Consider the following 9,538-nt stretch of genomic DNA (forward strand, 5'->3'; position numbering starts at 1 on the left):
TAGATATTTACATTTAAAATTTACAAATGTGTGTGTGTAAATATTTACGTCCTAAATGAGTGGTTTCAAAAATTTAAATCCGAGAATTTCTGATATGCACATGCTAAATTATATTCACAAAATACAAAAAAAATGAAATAAAAAAGAGCAACATATACAATTATTTTTGTATTTGAATAAATATTTTCTTGGATGCAAAACCTGAGAAATAAATTTTTTTGCACCGTTGGTATGTTAGATTTCACAGAAACGAAGAAATTGGATTTTTATTAACGAGAAAAGTATTTTAAACCCATATAGATTTTTTTACGAAAATGTTCTGCAAAAAGTGACAACTAATATATTTTAGTTCGCCGGCCACAAAAAAAGGCTCTGCTGTTTGGACACCCCTGGTCTAGATGACAATTAGTCTAGATCTATTAAAAATATTCTAGCTAAATAACTTATCACTTTAATATGTGCTGCTTCCTCAATTTTCAAGCTAAAGAATTTTAAGTTTTGTTTGATTTGCTCATTAAGAGATCTATGTCTATCCTGCTTAGTTTAAATCGGGAGAGTTGGCAATTTGTTGAATTATCAATTCTTTGCTTTCCCTATTTTTCTTTACTATGCACTTAAATAAGAGCGTAAAGATGTATAAGTTCCTTTCAAATGCCAAGCAGACACAATCTACCCAATTTAGGAAAGGAATAAATATATAAATAAAGACACAGTTATAACAAACTTAACTTTGACTAATAGTTTGCTTTCCTATTAATCTTTGGAAAGATTTCTTTGGTTGGTGCCAAAAATCATTTAATTCCTATGTTTACTAATCATACAAAAACTAAAATTATCATTTTCCCCCATTTTTAAGTATTTTTAAATTATTGATCATTGCAAAAGAGTTTTATACATTTTTTTCATCTTCTTCTGAATTTGTATAGATTCGATTTTCCGAGGTATTCCCTTGTCCTAATCGAAACATTTACCGACCATTACTTTAAATAGTAAGTCTTCTATATCATACTTAAGAAATTACCAATGAAGATAAATCATTTTAATAAATGATATATCAAAATAAATCACTTTTCCAGAGGAGAGGCAGTTTTTCCAACTTCCATTTTCTGATAATGGATACTTAACACTCGAAAGAATTTTCCATGATTTGAACAAATCTAAAAATTCTCAATGGAAAGATTGAATTGACGCTTCACACGTAAACCATTTAACTATTTGAATTAACGCTTGAACTGTTGAAATAATGCTTTAAAAATGTGATAAATGTATGAAACCATTTAAATAAAATTTTGGAAACAGCAGCTACAACTGGAATCTTCAATCCAAGTAAGTCTTTTATGTTGGAAATGAAAATAAAATCAGCAATACGTTCTACCATTATTTGTAGGAAAGTGCTATGACATCACTAATAATAGAAAGTTTCGTGGAGTGTTTGAATTTCAAAATAAATTAACTGAAATTTAACTCAAAACTCTTTTATCGACAGTTAAGAGAAGGGTAATTCGATCTTTACGAATCGAAACGAGCGTGAGGTGTCATAATGTACTTTCGCTCATTTGCAAGAATAATATTATTTAAATGATTAAATATCCTTTCTCAATATTTTAAACATTATACTTTATTTTCAGCCTTGTTGTACTTATAACAGGCGATAATGATCAAGACTTAATATTTGGATTTTAAATAGGAAATGTACTAATTTATTTCAAATTGAAAAAAAAAAGACTGGTATTTATTTGGAAAATTATAAACAAATTGAAACAAAACTAATTTTCCAATCGCAGAGGGGTAATAACTTTAAAAATTGTTACGCATCTAAGCTTCGAATCTTTATTTCTCATTGGCTCATCCATTATTATTAAACAGTTATATAAAATTTAATAAATCCTTATGTTGGTACAGTGGGTAAAAAATGTTTACGAGTGTTGAAAAACATCATTTTGGACATTTTCCAGTTACCGTGCGTTCGTTATATTCAGAATTCCAAATCCGATTTGAGTATTTTAAGCGTAATATTTTTAAAAGTGAAATTTGCGTAGTTTCACTTTTAAAAAGTTTCAGAGTGCTCGAATAGAAATCTTACTATCACGATCATAGGCAAAACATTACGTTCTATCCTTTAAAATGCTAGGAAGATTTTGGAAAAGTCAAAATTGTGTTATCACCAATTTTATCCAAACTTTAACTATCATGAAACGAAAATAGTTTGTTGAAACAAACAAACAAAAAACTGATATACTTCAATATTTCTCTAGCTAGTTAACTACCTCAATAGTTTTGAAACAAAATTCTTTCAAACAAATACAACACAATATATATTCAAGTAGAAGCTTCTATCATATAATTCCGACAGATAAGGATAAAATATTTCACGCCAAAACTCGTTATCAAGCCCTTTTCTTCCGAACAGCTCTCCAGAAAAATCAACCTAAAGCATCATATCAAGATCTCTCGGAGTCGCACATCATCCTCTTGTTTTATGGGTCGTTACAGAGAGTTCGAGAGCTGTGGCAATAGAAAAGGTACAAAATATCGGAAATTGCCAAATAAGTAAAAATATAGTCGCCAAGATATTCCAACCCTCAAAGCCATCAACCCGAATACATTGTTTCTTCCCAATAAACTCATAAGTGCGAGCGAAGTGGTTTGGCGATGTTTTCAAGAGTTTTCTTCCCTGCTCTAAAAGTAATTAGAAGAGACGTTTAATTATTGTTCCCAATTAAAATCAAAGACCTTCCGGGTTCCGCCACTAATCACAAAAATACAATTCTTTAGAAAAGGGAAGATTTCGTTTTCTAATGAATGGGAAGTTGTTACTATCCAGCTTCTCTTAATTCCAAGAACGTCGAGATGTTCATTAAAAATCGATGATAAAAGAGAATACTGAATTTGTAATATTTTTGAATGACGTGAGAAAATTACTTACGTAATTATAATCACAATTTTAGATATTCTCTTGAGAGAAGCGATAATCGCCAAGTAAGCAGCATTTTGTAATTTGTCGCCAACATATGCAATTGCGGTGCAAGTTTTAATCACAAAATTAAAGAAGAAAGAAAATATACGAAAGTGTGATTAGCACAAAAGCGTAAATATCTCCAAATGAAATTGGATGTCTTAATATCTTTAAGGTTGTGAAATACATTAAATTTGTGAGCGAAAATTATAATCACATATGATTTTTGAAATATAACTCTCTGCTCGCTTTGCTCACTGGACTCCATGATTTTTATGATAACTTTATTGTTGAGTCATAATAAGTCTCAAAGGATAGAGTACCTACGTAAAACATTCTCAATGGTAGACGGATCATGGGTTAAAATCATGTTACCATCAAGTAACCCATAAAGAGTTTCGTAGTCTTCCACTCCATAAAGCGCAAATGCGGGTTAATTGCAACAAAACGTCCTCCACGAATGCTGGTTTGCCTTTAAAATAAATCGGCTTTTTAACGCCGGTAAAAAAAATTAAATAAATCTTTATTTCATTTTTGACAATTAACATATGGTTACATCAAAATTGAAAAATAATATTTTTTTTATTGCATTAAAGCAGATATGATTCCGCAAAGCTAATTTCCAAATCTAATTTGAATTTAAGTTAAACCCAATCAATTCGCTACGTTGCCATTGAACAGTTAACAGTTTTTTTTCTTCTTATTTCTTATAACAGTTAACAGTTCCTTAAACAGTTTTTTTTTATTTTAATTTTTTTAGCTTTTTTTTATCCAGAATATTGATACTTTTTTCATTTTCTAACTTTTAGTTCAGATGTGCAAAAAATATTTAATTTTCATCAGTTAAATACTTGAAAAATAAGGTCAACTTAAAAGGATAATCAGCATACAATTTGGTCAACTTAAAAGGGTAATCAATATTATGGTGAACTTAAAAGAGTAATCAACATAGAATATGGTCAACTTTAAGGGTTAATCAACTTACAACATAGTCAACTTTAAAGGGTAATCAACGTACTATATGGTGAATTTAAGATATTTTATTGTTTTAAATACATAAGTCTCAATTCCTTATCCTCTGTTTAGAATACTAATAATTTTTAGATGCTTAGTAAATTGAGCTAACCAATTTTTATGAATGGTCCAATAATGAAATCCTGTCATCTGTGCAAAATATTTTTTTTCTAAATATTTCGCATAATTTTTTTTATTACACTTGACAATTTTTATCATGTAACATTGGAACAATACATGCATATATTATTAGAAAATTCGATAATTTACATAGCTTATCATATTTTTTTTTCACGAAATAGCTATTACTTCAGATGCAGGACAACTTTTCTGTGTCAATTTCGGAATTCAGAACGTAAAAAAAAACTTCTATTTTTCAGTATCGAACTATATAAAAACAGGAAGAAAAAAAACCTCACAAGAATGTCAGGTATGTAGCGACACATTTCGCATGAATGCCACTTTTGTAAGTATTCTTTTTTATTTTTCCATTTTCGGCATCAATATTTCCCTTCAGTTTTTTTGTCAGAAAATTCCCATCTTGTCTGCAAGCAATCGATTTTCTTTTTCGTTGGAATTTTCAACCATCGATCTACCAATATAGAAAAGCGAAGTGCATCTATTATGTTTCCTTCTTAAAAAACATGAACTGTTTTTAGTTGAAAAGAGCTTTCAACTATGTAATGGGAAGAAAAAAAATAAAGTTGCTCCAAGGAAATTCCACTTACATGCAGCGACTACCTTCTGGGTGAAGTAAGTATTCACCGCGTTTTTCACTGAGTCATTATTAGCTAACAATTTTTTTTTGTTGTTCTATTTTACTACACTTACATGCATAAAATGCATTTTGCCTGTCTGAGTGACGTAGGAATATGGCTTTATGCATTAAGTTTGACACTAACAACATTCTTGCTCAAAAGAAATTTAGGCTTTATTTATGTTTTATTTTTATGGAACAGCAAAGTAATTTGTATCTGAAACATGCACAATAAAAAAATGTTATTTAGTTATCGATCATGGCAATAAAGATTTTTCCGAATTCAAAATCTATTTCCTTTATGCTTGTATGTATTACTCGAAATATACCTTGAGTTTGTGAGGATTGTACTTTATAAAGGATGTACTTGAAAATAGATTATCTATTTGACCATTATTTGGCGTACTTTTCTCTTTGATTTACCTGCTTATAATGAAGCTATTGATGTTAGAAACGGGCAGAAATGCAATTCAAAAAAAATTTTTAATGTTGCAATAAATGTGTATTTTTGTAATTTTTTTTTTAACTGTGAATAGATGAAAGGAGAAAAACCAATTACATAAAAAACTTCAATCCATTCCTTTCTTTTACGGATTAGAAACTTTTAATAAAAATCATGTAGGTTTGGCATAAATTTCTCAAAAAGTTTCAGTTACATTTAGATTTGATCTGATTTCGCTCTCGACCAATCAGAATCCATATATCGTAACTCTCCAATGAAGTTAGGTAGTAGAAACTATACTTTAGCTCGGATAGACATTGATAGACAGTGACAATAAAAAATAATACAGTATGCGCAACGTTGGAAAATATTTTGCATTAATATGAAAAGTTTGTGTTTGAAATATTTTTAAATTAACACAAAATCATTTGTTTATAACTAAAAGAAAAAACTGGAATATCTTCGTTAAGGTTCAAACCAATTAACCATTTTTCTCTGTTTTAGAACAGTATCATCAGAACCTCTTGGAAAGAATATTAAAAAAAAATTGCAACTAAATGAACTAACTCAATGCAAAACAAAAATTAAATTATTATAGCGAATTTTCAAAATTCACTTTAAAATCAAAAAAGAAAACGATAAAATTATTCAAGTTAATTTATTATATCAGAGAAGAGCTGTATACGTTAGTCAGTTTGTCAGCCAGTTTTAAAACAATGCTTACCTTTTTTTTTACATGTTCTAGATTAAAATAAAAACCCTTTATTAATTCTATTGCGAATGGTTGCTATCTAATAAAAACCGAAATGATGAATATTTTCCTGAAAACGATTTTTGATAAATTCCTTGCATAATAAAGTTTTGGTGAAAATGCACTCGTAAATTTAAAATCGTTTTCATCTACACATATCAACATTAACTGAAATAGAATTTTACGATTCTGTTCGTAATTAATATTTACGAGAATTTACTTTTAACCTCCAAAAGAAAAATAGCAGAAATCGATGGATGACTTTGCCGGAAATGAGTTTTCCGTTTCCGCACGGTTTCGAATCCCAGTACTTTATTATTTTTAACGGACAAAACAAATTTGAAGAGTCTAAAGACCATAAAGAATGCATTTAATATAAATTTTTCAAATATTTTTTAAATGTTCCTGAAGATCTTTTTGTATGAAGAATACAAAACGAAAAAAAAACAGGTTGAAATCAAATACATACTGCTGAGTATACGAAACATTTAATTTCCGTTTTTCGCTATTTTTAGAAAGTTCTAATTTTTTCGAAAGATTCCAAAAGTGATTTCATGACACGGATAAAATAATTATTTTAGAGTATATCTCTTTATATTTTGCGCATGAAAAACAAACTTAAAGTTATTCAAGTTCAGATTAAATATCAGTAAAATTAATAATTCAGGTAAGTATGCCGAAATATATACTGAAAAATGCATGAAATTTAAAAGAAATCAGACTATTATTTAATTGAGAAATTAAATGCACCATTTAAAAGAATTTTTATTCTTTCAAAGTTTTTTAATCGAATTCTGTACTTATGCGAATAGTTTTAATAATGCAATGAATAACATCATTGTCGATGAAATTGATATTTATAATTTATAAATTTTAGTGTAATTAACCTTAATTATAATGACTTATTAATTATAATAAGTATTAATTTTGTATTTGAAGTTTAGATATTCGTGACTGATCTTGACTTTTTGCAACTACACAAGACATTTTAATGGGTGATAAACTATATAATATAGCTTATTCTATTTGATAAGGGCGTAAATAAATGTTTTTCTTAGACTGCCGGACGATTTGGATATTTGAAATTTTTTTTATAAACGGCAGGCACTGAACTTTCGTTCTTCGCCTTAGAACATGCCGGAAGTGTTGCTAATTTATCGTTACACATTGGGCACCTGTGAACCAAAGTCACGGAGGCGAGAAACAATACCCACGCCACACTACGACAGATACCCGTTCATAGAACGGGCCACATTCACACATCACACAACCGAGGACAACACGCGGAGAAACATCCGAGCGGGATTCGAATCCGTAGCCATTGACTTCGCAGTCAGGCACGCTAACCACTCAGCTGCCTGGCCGACTTTTTTAAATGTGCTAAGTACAACCCTACCAAATTATCAATTCTTTTCCGTTAAAAAAAAGTTTGAGTTAAAATTCCAGAAATTTATATTGAAAGAAATAGAGTATTATTACTTCTTTTTTTTTAAAGCATCAATTTCCAACAGTCGTTGGGAGATAAAACTATTATTTCCTACTTAGTTTAATAACAATAGTTAATAACAAAATAGTTTAAGCTTAGTCTAGTCTTGGTTTTAACATAGTCTAGTCCAAGTTTAAACATAGTCTAGTTTTGTTTTACTGAATTATGGTCGTCAGTTTTCCAGTATTTTTTTAACAGAGTGAAAGGAATATCTTTTTATGGAGGATTTTTACAACATGGCTATGGTAGGGTTTAAAACAAACTCAGGACAGTGTTCCATTTAACTTTAGAAGTGTCAATTGAGCATTTTATTTGAGACTTTTTTTTCATAACAAGAACTCTCTTGAGTATAAAAGGTTCATTTCACTATTTTTCAACAAAAGCTAGAAATTGTTATTTTCATCGGAAAATTATTAAAGTAGCGATTTATTAGAGTCAAGTGATTTATTAAAGTAGCGATTTATTAGTACAAGCGATTTATTAAAGCAGCGATTGACGAGAGATTTATCCATTTTTATCTTCCATTTCTCGAAGTTCCTTAAAAATATAGTATGCTGTATGTCAGTGTTTCCCAAACTTATGGCTTTTGTGTACCCTTTTTAAATTTTTCGTAACGCTGTGTACCACTAACAAAAAAATGAATGTATTTTTTACTATAAAAAAAATTCCGAAAAAAGTTAAAAATCACAACTGGCTTTTGACACCACTAATTATTAACTCTGCAAAAAATAGCCAATAGAAAAATACGTAATCGTAAATTTCCATGGTTAGCTTTGTTTTTAAATAAAATTCTTTGTAATTTTCGTTTGTTGCAAGATATTTCGCATAAGAACGCGCACCACACTTTGGGAAACACTGCTGTATGTTATCAACAAAATTAATCAAACCAAAATTTTATTTCACATTTAAGGAATTGGAATTCGACACAATGTAATACGCTGATATTATTACAATTTACAATTCAATTCAATATATCTATTCAATTCATTTGAATTGTACGATTTATGCAAAGTGTTTCTCCTTATAAGTTACTTCGTCTTTATACCCGGTTTAAAAACAACTTTTAAACAAAATTTTACTCATACATTACACGTATAGGTTTTGCAATAGGTTTTTGCAAAGCAATTTTAACCACCTATTGCAAATTTCGAATTTTTCCTTAATTGATTGTGTATTTAAGTTGCAACGATTAGAAACTTCTATTAAATGCATAAGCAATTTTAATTAATAAATCAAACATTTCATGAAAGGGAGAAACTTCCATTACATACTTAAAATAATTTTTTTTATTATTTATAATTTTTTTTCTTAGGAATTATATAGGTAGCACTATTTTGTATAGTTCGCACAACACAATACAACTCTCAGAGCTGCACTGAGAAAAAGGACTTGATAATAAAACTAAATATGTTACTTATCTTATTTACATTTGCACTTGAACTTACCCATGTTGGTCTTAAACTTTTTTTTCAGTTTTAGTTTCAACTTTTCTCAAACAGTTACGTAGTAAAGAAGTATTTTGTTTCAATTTTAATTCATCATACGACAAGCATTTACAGTCTTTCAAAATTTGCTGTTTAACACTTTAGAACTCATATATTGCCCAACATTGTTTCAAAGATGTATTACATATGCTGCAAATGCCCTATAGTATAGGATGCATGTCTTTTTTAATAAAATCGTGAATAATTGATCTGGTTTTTTATAAACAATAATGTACAAACCAATAGAATATTTTGAAGATGAAGATAATGAAAATAATAAAAAATATTATAATGACAACCGAAGTTGACGTCGACAAGGGGTACCAGTCAGTTNGGTAAAAATGAAAATTTTAGTAGAAATTATGCGGGTTATTATTTTTTAAGACTATATATTTTTATTTGCCTTATGCCTACTTTTTTTTCTCACGGTATTTCTCAGAACAGTAAAAAAACATTTACTATAAAAGGGTTGTACTTTTGAAACCAAATTCACGTGATACTGTTACGGACTGGTTTCTTTCTGTCCTGCAAGTCGCGATAGTTTTCGAGACTGGCTTTAATTCGCGAGGTCTTTACGCGATGATTCTGGAATCCTACACGTTCACGTGTTTGAGACAATTCGAGAATTTTGGAGTTGCGGTGAAAATT

This window comes from Parasteatoda tepidariorum, chromosome 4 (assembly GCF_043381705.1).
Source record: "Parasteatoda tepidariorum isolate YZ-2023 chromosome 4, CAS_Ptep_4.0, whole genome shotgun sequence".
Classification (NCBI taxonomy): domain Eukaryota; kingdom Metazoa; phylum Arthropoda; class Arachnida; order Araneae; family Theridiidae; genus Parasteatoda; species Parasteatoda tepidariorum.